Genomic DNA, 12616 nt, shown 5'->3' with positions numbered 1-12616 from the left:
TATGGACCATAAAGATTTGACTATACAGGTCACCATTTGCACAATTTCTGTAACACCAATGCATAAAGAATTCTACAGTACACATTACACAGTGCATCAATGCACGAAAGATAAAACACAATTCAATGAATATGGAATCCAATCTTCTCAAAAAATCCCGTGTCTTTACAAAAGAAATTCAATTATTGCTACACAGCAGGTATCTTTTAGTAATTGGTTACAAGTATATGACATCAAGTTCAACATTCTAACTTGATCAAACACACACCCTATAAACCTTCATTATTACTAAACTAGCATGAGGACCCGTGCAGTTGCATGGGATTACAGTCTTATGAACATATTGAAAAATAAACTATTTAATATATCTAAAATATTTTGGACAAAGAATCATACCTGATCTCAATATTATAGTTTAAAAAAAACCATAATAATTTGATTGTCATTACAAGAAAAGATAAAACAAAGTCAAATACTACCTCTTTGTTTAGAGCAACTATTCACACCATATAACAAAAGATTACATAGATTAAGTCACAAATTCACCCACTGCACATTAACTTTCAAAGTATGAAAAGCGTAAACCTCAAAACATAATACATATCCCAAAATAACATAAAAAAGTTTCAAACCAGCTAATGTACTACTTCTTAGTTACAGAAACTCGAATCAGCTTATCCTCTTTCGAAACCATCTCAAACACACATGAATCTCTGGTTTTAAATTTGTGCATTTTCACAAAATCTTTCCATTTAGGACTAATTTCGTATCCTCGTTCTTTGCCTTTACTTTTCAAAACATGCATTTCAAAGCTTGTAGTAATCTTTGATTCCTCAACAATGAACTTCCAATTTTTTTATTCTCCTAACTCAATTAGTAACTTAGCAAATTGATTCGGAATATACTGCAAAAAAAATAAATAAATAAAATTAATTCCAAAAAAATTAAAGTAACAAATAAATATGAAACTATCATTATGCAAACTTACAACTCGATCAGCCTTGAAATCATGCTTAGTCAATGTCTTGCAATGATGTAGAACAACGTATCTTTTTATTTCAATGATAATTTATAAAAAAAAATGTCATCAAATTAAAAATGTAACAATCAAACATGTAAAATGATGTTATACAAAATATTCTAAAATAGAAAGTAATTCTTCTACCTAATACATTTTGATTATAACAAACTGAACTACTAATTAGTTTATACAGAGAATGACAAAATCAAGAACTCATATAACACTAGTATAATATTAAATGAACATACCCTCTCTTTTTTGTCTTTGATCTATTCTGAACAGCGCTTGTTTTTGAATTCTTTTTGACAATTCTTTGCATCTCAGGACTACAAGTGCTATTAATAAAAAAAGAGAAAAAAATTCAATAATAATTGAAAAAAAAACAGACAACCGAAGAAGCAAATAGCAACATGATATTATACAATGAATTATAGACATATTTAAAAAATATATATTAACAAATATAATAATTGAAGTATAACATGTACAAAATTAACAATAATTAAAAAAAACTGTAAATTCTAACCTTTTCAAATTCTCATGCATCCCATTATCCTCTATACCAGAAACAACATCATCCAATGCATCAAAGTAGTTTAACCCTAATTTATCCTGGATAACTTTTAACAAAGATATCCCAATAATATCTTTTACATATTGAGATTCATAAAAATTCATATAGATTGGATTATTTCGCTTATCTAAAGAAGCCATAAAAAATATTCCACTTGTGACATACATTAAACAAATCCTCACTATGCTTCTGAAGTTATAGAAAGCAAGTAACTTCTCTACTTCAGGTGAAGGTATCTAGATTTTTTTCCTCGAGTTTTTATTTTAAGCTTGATGCAATTGTCACAGAGATCAATTAGGATAATTTCATGTTTCAACTCAGCACCATATCTAGCAATTATTCTATCTAGAACCAACACATCATCCTAAAAAAAATATTTATCACATACATTTAATTTATTATGATAGATTTTATTAATTTTGTTACATGTAATTTATCTGGTTTTTATATGGTTACTAAAAAAAAGCACAAATTATATATTAATTTAAATGTGTATCCGTCCTTTGTATGCACCGAATGTAATTCTTGATTCTTTATCAAGTGGCAAATGTTGTTTTGGCCAATGTTGTTTTGTGCCAAAGAAAAACGCCTAAAATAACTCCATTCAGTATGTTTACAACACAGAACAAAAAATCATTAATAGAAAACACAAATAATACATTGTCTACCTTTTGCGATCACTTCTACATGCAAAAACACTCATGTTGGGAGAACAGTATTTAAAAAACTTCTTTGGTTTATCTGCAAACAAACAGAAAGAAATCAACAATAGTAACTTTTTATTAATGTAACTTTTTTTATAACAAAAAAGGTGATAATAATAGTAACAGTACAAATGAGTTATTTCAAAAAACAACATTCCACCTTGTCACAAAATATGTTTGGACTCCGCATATTCAGACTTGAAAAATCAACTTATGAACTCAATCTTTTCAAAATCCAAAATTTCACTTAATCAAATTAATGAAAGGAAAAATACCAACACAGAAAAGACATGCAAAAGAAGAAACAACGAATAAAAAGTTGTGTATTGGGAGTACAATGATTAGGGTAAAACTTTACTTTGTTGTAGTCTCAATTTGTCAACAACCCAAAAGAAAAAATACTGTCTGCGAAGAAGCTACTGGGAACATTGTTATCAGACGAGTCGCGGGTGCTGGCATGCACTGTAGTCGACGACTCTGTGGTAGGAGGTTATGCGGGTTTATTGTGAAAAAAGTTGGATCTTAGAGTTTCTTGGTTGAATGAGGTGAGAAGTCAGAGAAAGATGAAGAAGGGTCACCAGATTCACTTTTGTTTCCTTTTTCTTTTTTGAAGGGGTGAGGAACCGTGGCTTTTGGTTTTCTTCATCTGCTTTTGGTTTTTCACTTATAAAGTAATTTTTTTTAATTTTTATTTAATTAAGAAGACATTTAATATAGGGATCAATTTTTTATATTTAATTTTTAATAGATCTTCTAATAATTATAACGGATAAAAAAGTTCTTTAAATATATGAATTATTTTTCACTTACCAAATAAAATTTTACATTGTTCATTTACCAAATAAAATTTTACATTTTACATTTTATATACAAAAGTGCATATATTAAAATTCGTTAAATATTCGAAGAAACATATTGAAATTATGATTAGCTAAAAAAGGTTTAAACCTTTTTTCCAATAATAATAATAATAATAATAATAATAATAATAATAATAATAATTATTATTATTATTATTATTATTATTATAACTACTAAAAATTTTACCATTTTTTTATGTTGTATTGAATGTTAATTATAGATATAACTATTTTCTTTATATCTTTCAAAACTGTGCAAATATTAACCATGAATGCGAAATTAATAATAATAAATATCATAATAATAACAATGTCACATATTACCCATATTAAATTGGATATATTTTATTTTTAGATTATATGATAGTATATTATATTATTTGAAATTGAATTTAAAATACTTCATCAAAAAATTAATTTTCTATTTTCTCATAAAGATACTATATTGACAATATTTTAATATTCTAGAATTTTAATAGTATAATTATTATTTTCCATTGTAATACTATTATTACTATTATTATTATTATTATTGTTGTTGTTGTTGTTGTTGTTGTTGTTGTTGTTGTTTTGATACTACCAGTATAAAAAAATATTTGTTTACAGATAATTATAATATGTATAATGTTTTTCATTGTATAAGAATATATACACTATATTAATAATAAAAAATAACAAACGTAATTTTTTTATGCAGATAAAAAAGATCTCAATTAATTTGATGTACCACTGACAAATTAAAACAGTATTAAAAGGATTCAGAATGAAAAAAAAACCTATTATTTGGCAAATTTAAAACATAGGTTGTCAAATATTCAGAGAAAAAAAAAAGAAAACAAAAACATGTCCAGTACAATGAAACACATAAACAAAAATATTTGTTTCTGCATAATAATAGATAAATAGCCATTTTTAAGTAGAAATTAAAATTTTTTGATCTCCAACTGTATGTGATGGTCCCGTATGGAGGCTAATCTCAGGATAAGCTTGTCCCTCCTCTTTAACTTGTATAATCTACAGCACTCCTTCCACTCAACCCCAAATTTTCACTCTGAATTTCTTCCGCCACTTCTCAGGAGATGGAAAAAAAGATATTTTCCCTACATTGGAAGGTGGACTAGTTATCTTTCACACAGAACCTTGCCCAGATGGTTTCAGATATGCAACAAACTTAGTGGACAAGTACTGTAATGAATATTTCATATTTAGGGATTCAGGAGGGGTTTTCTACATAACCAATAATAAATACAAACTTAATATTTCGTAAGTTTCTTAAAAAAAGAACTGACTTCATTAAGGATATTTTACTAATCGACTTGCGCTCATGTCTGAATATCTCATGGTCTTCTCATAGTAAGGAGATCGAGGATATCTACTGTAGGACACATAGACATTTCAGTCACTATAGTAAAATATATGTCTATTTACCACGATGCTAAAATACAACTTAGAAAAAAAAAGATACGTACCATTACCGATTGTCATGAAATCTAAATAATGTTGACAAATCTAAGGAACTTTATACTAAGTAATTTACCTATTGGAACCATTTGTACCTGCATACATTGCCATTTAGTTGTTTGATCCTTCAAAAATCCTTATAAACACTGTAGAAAAAATCTAATATTTTATCTAATATAAAAAAAGAATTTTTTATAATGATTAAATAAATAGCAGCAGCAAATGTTAACAAAATCAGGAACAAACAATCCGATCCAAAGAAAAAAAATGAAATCACTAGAAGTGTGAAAAAAGAAAATCAGGGAAGATGGCGCAAATTGCAAAATGTTGGAGATCACAAGCTACAGATTGAAATTGAGAAACATTGAGTCCGAGTGATTCTTGAGGGAGAGAATCGAGTCTAATATAAGGAGTAGAAAAATCATTTAATTGTGACTTTTGGATTTTGCCTTGAACGTGACCCATCAAATTCTTTAAGCTATGATTTAAATATTTGCAGATAATTATCATGAAGCATATTTAACCTTTTATTATACAAAAATACATATGTCATCAAGAGAAGTATATATATTAAAAATTATAAGAGAACGAAAAGAAGTTATTTTTAAATAATAAATATAAACCTGTATACACTAAATTCTGTCAAGTATCTGAAGAGGCATACTAAAATTAATTGTCAGCTATTAAAAGTTTAAATCCTTTTCAAATAATAATAACAATAATAAGTAAAAAAAATCCTTTTTATCATATACTAAATGTTAATTATAAATATCACCATTTTCTTTATGTATTTCAAGACTCTACAATTATTAGTTATGAGTGCAAAACTAATAACAATAAATATCACAATAATAACGTCACATGTTATCCATATTAAATAGGATATACTTTATTTTTAGATTACATGATGATATATTACATTATTTGAAACTGAATTTAAAATTGTTATGAAAACCCTAATTTTTTACTTTCTCATGAAAAAACTATATCAATACTAATTTTATGTTTCTAGCATTTTAATACTATAATTATTATTTTTCACTGTAATATTATTATTATTATTACTATTTTAATACTAACAATATAAAAGACTAGAGCAAATAAGCAATACTCTTCATCACATTACTATTCTAATACCAACCTATTTTGGTTGAAGAAAATCTGAATTGAAGCATGATCTAAAGGAGCATCAATATGCAGTACATCCTCCATTTTCCAACAGATTTTTAATGCAGTTGTCCGAAACTCTTTAATCAAATTAAAGAATACATATTTATATCTTATTTCTAGACACAAAAAGGTAGGTAAATAAATAAAGATACATGACTTGAACTTTAAAATATAAGACAAATCAACAAAGCAGAAACAATTTTTCAACAGTTGATGCTATAATAGATGTATGTATACACTTTTTTTTTTGCACAGCAGTGATCCCTGAATTAGATTATTATCACAAAAAAGAGATATGTTTTCCAAGATATTGGTTACAATAAAAAATTATGCATCACCACATTAGTGATAAAAATAAAGTTATGGTACAAAAGAAGAACCCCAACTCAAAATATCATGTATTTTTCCTTCCTTTTATTATGAAAACAAAAGAAATCCAACAAAATTTGAAAATTTGACCATAAATAAAGAGCCATTATTTAAACATAATTGAAAAATATGAGATATGTGCAAGGGAATCGGAGAAAAATAAATAAGAAGTGACAAGCTATAATGTAGCATTCAAAAAGAATAGGTAAAAAATGTCATACCTTTTAGAATACTGCCAGTACATTCATTGTGCATATAGGACACAGACGGCATTATATCACGAAGCGTTCTATCCAATGCCTCAAAAGCCAACTTATTAGTCATTGGTGCTTCGTCCCAAATAATCAAAGCAGCACATCGAATCAATTCTGCCTTAGCACTATCTTTTGAGATTCTGCAAACAATATCCTCATTTAACTCAATTGGAATGTTGAACATTGAATGAGCTATCTTACCCCCTGGTAACAATAATGCTGCAATTCCACTCGATGCAATATTAATGACAATTTTCCTTTCAGATCGCAACCTAGCTGATAATGTCTTGTACAAGAAGTTTTTCCAGTTCCGCCGAATCCATATATAAAAAACCACCCACCTTCTTTGTTACAAACACAATTGACAATTTTCTCATATATAACTCTCTGTTCTTCATTCAACTTCAATAAATTTGAATCATGTTCCTGGATTAATAAAGCAATATCATATTGCATTTTTCGTAACAACATCGAGTTACTAAATTGAGAAACCAATTGCATATCTGGACATGGCATACCAGCATAATCTCTTAATGACTTTCTATTATTTTGGAGCAACTTCCCAATCTCAATCAGATAGAAAGTCTGTAATTCACTTTCAATCATTTGTAATTCTACAATTACAAGTTGCTTAGAAACCCAAAATAAAGATTTAGCATCTAGATTTAAAACAAACTGTGTGTCTATATACACATGTGTGCACGTACAGACACGCGTGCATATTAATCTATACATACACACGAACAATTCCTATTAGACAAGTTTCACAATGTAATAAAAAAATTATTCCTGAAAATCCAAGTTCTCGTCGTCTATAATAAAGGATACCATTAGATAACAACTTCCAAGTCTCCTTCCAAACAAACAATGGCCGCATAATAGAATCAAACAACAACAATGTCACAAAAAACTTCCTTAATTGCTCTCCCGATGACAACTCAGCAACTTCTTTAATAGCATAAACAAATTCATTATCATCAACCAAAAAACCCATAGCTGAACATGGATCTTGAAATGTATCATATACAATTGAATTAACTGTTCTTATACTTCGGAAATTGGTGCAACCTCTTTGAACATTCAACAATAATCGCATGTAAAACAATTCAACTGTAGATGGATGAGCAAAACTTAATCTACCAATTGAAAACCGCTTTTGTCTTGGCATCCATTCCCTAGATTCTGGATCATATACAAATTTACTTGGGTACTCAACATATGTCAAACATTGCCCTTCAGCATATCGCCTATTAGCTAACATCCAAGCAGTAAACATCGTCATCAAATCTCTATCCCGAGCAAATACTGAACTAACAATGTCACTATCATCAAACACAACATACTGTTGACTTGGAGAATGAAAAGTCAACCGCTGCATAGCAGGCCATCTATGATGTTTATCATAAGCAAATATTCTCCATATGGACTCTGAAGGAGAAAGATAACGACATCATAATACTGTTTAATCTCATCCAGAACCTGCAAATTTTGACAACCACTCGTTGATTGGTCCATTATAGCAGTCAAATGATCAGGGCCCTTGTTGACATACTTAAAAAGATATTTGATAACATTTGACTTGTTACAAAACTCTAATTTTATGTGAGCCTGATATTTCATTAACAATAACGGATTATAAGGTACTACAAATCTGTTATCAATATTTGTACCGCTCAACTTGACAGTAATGCCCATGTCACGATGTTTATATACTGGATACCCATCATCATCAAATGTAGTCTCATTCACAAACTGCTTAGGGTAAAACTTTGAACATTTACCATCTTTCATACAAGGAGAAGTCGGTCGTATTCAACCACACGGACCATGAATCATATATTTTATGACCATCCTATACAAATTAGAAAATGTTGCAAGATTAGGTAATTCTGCACAAATTAATTCATCAACAAGTTCAACATTCTGCAACGTGTTTCTTCTATCAAGCCAAAGGAAAAAATGTGCATGGGGTAGACCTCTTTTTTGAAACTCGATTGTATACATACCTACATAAAATAACAACTAATAAATCAATAAATATAAAAATAAATTATACAATAAAAACAAGTTATTATAAGTTTGTCCTAAAAAAAATATAAAATCAAAGAAATAGAAAAATATACCAGCATTGAGAGGACCGAAAAAAGTGCCACCTTTAAGGTCAGTTAGAAGACACTTCAGGTTAGCATGAAAAACTCGACAAGAAATATCCGGTCTATCAACAATTGGAATCCCTTCACGACGGGTATATCTTTGAAATTCAGGCCAATTTGGATTACAAGTAATAGTGAGAAACAAATCAGGATAACCATAATGCTTGCAAATTGCCATAGCATCCTGGCAATTATTAAACATATAACGTTTATCACCTGTAAATGAAGATGGTAGTATAACCTTTTGTCCCAATTGAGGATGCTTCAACATCACCACGTTGCATAGCTTCCTCTATACCATGCAAAAACTCTCCTTTAATTGTACTTTGTTTCTTCCTAATTTCAAAGAGTCTCTGTGATTCTATCAAAGCAAAACAATCAACAAAAAATTGTTGGAACAACTTCCTAGCTTTGTGAATGATGCTTCCCTCATCTTCTCTCATTTGTAATCGAAAACTCACAAACTCACGCAAAGACATCCTCTTCCTTTTTCCACGTACATAAGTATTTTGAACCCCTCGATACGGGATGTTCAATTGATACCCATCCTCACCATAAGGAAAAAGTAAAGGATACTGTAATGGCAAGTATAAAGCATGAGTTTCATAAATCCGTTGCAATTGACCACTGGTGGACTAAACAATAACATCACAACCACGGTCGGATGATTCGAAATCTCTAACTATCAAAGCAGCAATCTCATCACATGAAGGATAATTGTAAATTCTTAGATCATGTACTTGCTGAGAAAACAATCTCAAACAAAATTCTTGCGAAGGATGATACTCATAAAATTGTCGAGCTCTCCGAAACAATTGGGCTATAACATTGTGTTCATCAACCATTTGCATTAGACTAACTATCAATTCCTTATCTATTTCAGTTGTTTGCCTAAAGAAAGACATAATATAACAATTCATTTAAAATATCTCTAGCCCATAGTATAAAACAAGAAACTAAAAATGATACACATATAATGGAAAATAATCATACTAATAATCAACCATAGAAGTTGAAAAGAACGTACCCAAAAATTCCCTAGCGATTGACTACTTCGTGCTGTGTCATAGATATATAACTGTGCAAATTTTGGATTTTCACCAATAGTTGGTAGCAAACTCCCAATTCCATGATAAACTTGCCCATTTATGATAAATTGAGGCAGTCCACTACCATCATTAATTGAGTCATGCACTTTACATCCAAAAGAAGTGAATGCAAACATACTATTGTACGATCTGATATTTTTTTGAAAATGCAAAGACTTATTATCATGACCATCTATAAGGTTACACAATAATTCTAGAGGCCTTTGCAAATAGGGTAGTTGAACTTTTCCTTTCGAGCAACAAAGTGTAAATACTGGTTGATTTACTGTTGAATATTTTTCAACACGCTCTAACAACCAAAAGTTTGCCCCACAAAATGAACAAGTGTAATCAGCATCACCAATATCAAGACACCTTGTATAGATTTCAAACAGAAAGAAAAAATCACTGCAATCACCTTACACCACAAACACACTGAAGAAAATTAGTATGAATAAATTAAATAGAACGATAAAAAGAAATATTATCATAGAACGAAACAAAAAAAAAAATACCTTGAAGCTCACTTTGCAAAAAAAGAGGATGATCAATCAGAGAACCAAATGGATTACATGAATTTATGGAAGGATCATATATATCTGATTCATCTGTTTTTTGGAAAAAAAATGATTATGGAATAAGCATAATTAATCTTTGATATTTTAAATACATGTTACACACATATTATTTACAATACGAAATAAAAAAAATCCCCTAGAAAATAAAAATAAAATTAAACATAGAATATGAAATAAAAAAAATTAAAGAAAACTAATATTCAAGATATATTAAATTAAACATTACTACAATCACCACGACTACCACTGTTACTATTATTATTATTATTATTATTATTATTATTGTTGTTGTTGTTGTTGTTGTTGGTATGAAACTAAGTTTTATAAAACACACATGAATACACGAAATATAAGACTATGTTATAAATAATTAAAATAGAACTTAAACATATGATAATACCTGAAACTAATAAATTGTGTTAGACCGCTAGAATCTCGATCAACACCTACATCATCCGATATTTAAAATAAATTAAAAGAACATTCAAATAAAGAAAGAAACAAGATAATAGTAAGAAAAATTATAAAAAACAAGAAAAGTAAAAAAGAAAGCCCATATATAAAAAAAATCCATAGTAACAACAACAAATATGATAGGTGAAAAGGAATGAAAATCTACAATATTTAACCATTAGGAAAAAAAAAATAACTTATAGTATTTGTGGATGTAGTGCTAGTTAATGAGCCAACAACATTTCCTACAAAATATCACAAACAACAATGAGCACGGCACAATATATATCATATGTAACATTTAGTTGAGAAATACGTGAAAAAATTTACCCGAACCATGTGAATGTTGAGTTCTTTGACTTCGTTTTCTTTTTAAACATTCTTTTCTATATAACCTTGTAGAAGCACATAAGTGAGACATTTAAACTTGATTTCTCTCACAAAAATAATAGAAGATAAATACATCACTATAGAACAAAAAATCTTCAAGATGACACTTGAGTAATTTTTTTTTTGTGAAAGGATACCAATAAATCACTTCAACAAACAAAACTATACACATATATATAAACACACACATATATAAATATCTATAAATTAAAGCTACAATAGGAATGAGAGGAAAAATGTAAAACCTAAATATTTAATATTAATGTGAGGCTAATCTAACAAAAATATGTAGAAAAGGTGACTCACCAACCATAGTATCTAAGCTATACCTAATAACACAATATACCTAGTACATAGCTAGATAAAAGAACAACATTTAACTCATAATTCCTTGTTTGACACTGGCAGTAATCTTACATGTTTATCTTTAACGTTGACAAAATTATTATTATTATTATTATTATTATTATTATTATTATTATTATTATTATTATTATTATCTTCTAGCTGGGACAGTGTAAAAAGAAAAATATCTTGATAGAATACTCGAATAACTACAAAACAACACTTAAGAAAATTAAAAGTACACAATATATTAATAAATAGAAAAGCTGCTGGATTTCATTTAGTCTTGTACTTTCACAAGAAAGTACATACATATATATAAATAAACATCATAGGTGCAAATTTCAAAATAACCTAGAATCCATAACCTGACCATATCGCATCATTTATATAGGACACTATGTACAATCCCTAGCAAAGTACAAACAAACAAAAGGAAACTATGAAACCATGCTAGTCTTTGGACACAGCTCAAAAAATAGATGGGACAGAGACAACATCTTCATATCTGATTGAAATATTGGATTCAGTGTATATAAGTTAACTACTTCTTAGATTAGTAAACTATTTCATAGTAACACCAGTAGCTCCATTAAAACATCTCAAAGATCACGGTTCTTGAGAACCTTGGAAGTTGGGCCAAGCTCCTCATCAGCAACATCATCAAAAGCTTTTTTTAGATTTCTCTTAACCTTTCCACCCCTAGGAGGATTGTAAACAGTCTCTTTCTTGATCACATGAACAGGGGATCCATGAACAGCAGAAAGTACACCCTATAATGCAAAAGAATAGAATAATTGAATAAATGTAAATAGCAGAGAACACGCATCCATATAGATTGACAAATCATCTTAATTTTCCAGCCCGATTAAATTGATTATCCTCCATAATTCATGGAACACAATAAATAATTTAACCAACCAACACATTCATAATTTAAATCACTTCCAATAAACAACTTACCGTAATTTTCACCGGAGGAGAATTCAAGAGGACCTCAATTTCGAGGCTACACTCCCTATTAACAAGTACATTATCATCAACAAGGGAGTGCTACGTTTTCTTACTTAACCGAGCACTCCACTGGAGCCACACTAAGCAACCCTGACCCATGCCATTTGAACCAAACCATCCGGATCTACTCTTCTTCAAATCCAAAGCAAGCAAAGCCCATTATCATCACTCAAAGGCACAAG

Source organism: Arachis hypogaea, chromosome 20, assembly GCF_003086295.3.
Source record: "Arachis hypogaea cultivar Tifrunner chromosome 20, arahy.Tifrunner.gnm2.J5K5, whole genome shotgun sequence".
In the NCBI taxonomy this organism is placed as follows: domain Eukaryota; kingdom Viridiplantae; phylum Streptophyta; class Magnoliopsida; order Fabales; family Fabaceae; genus Arachis; species Arachis hypogaea.
Note: the sequence above shows the minus strand (reverse complement) of the source record.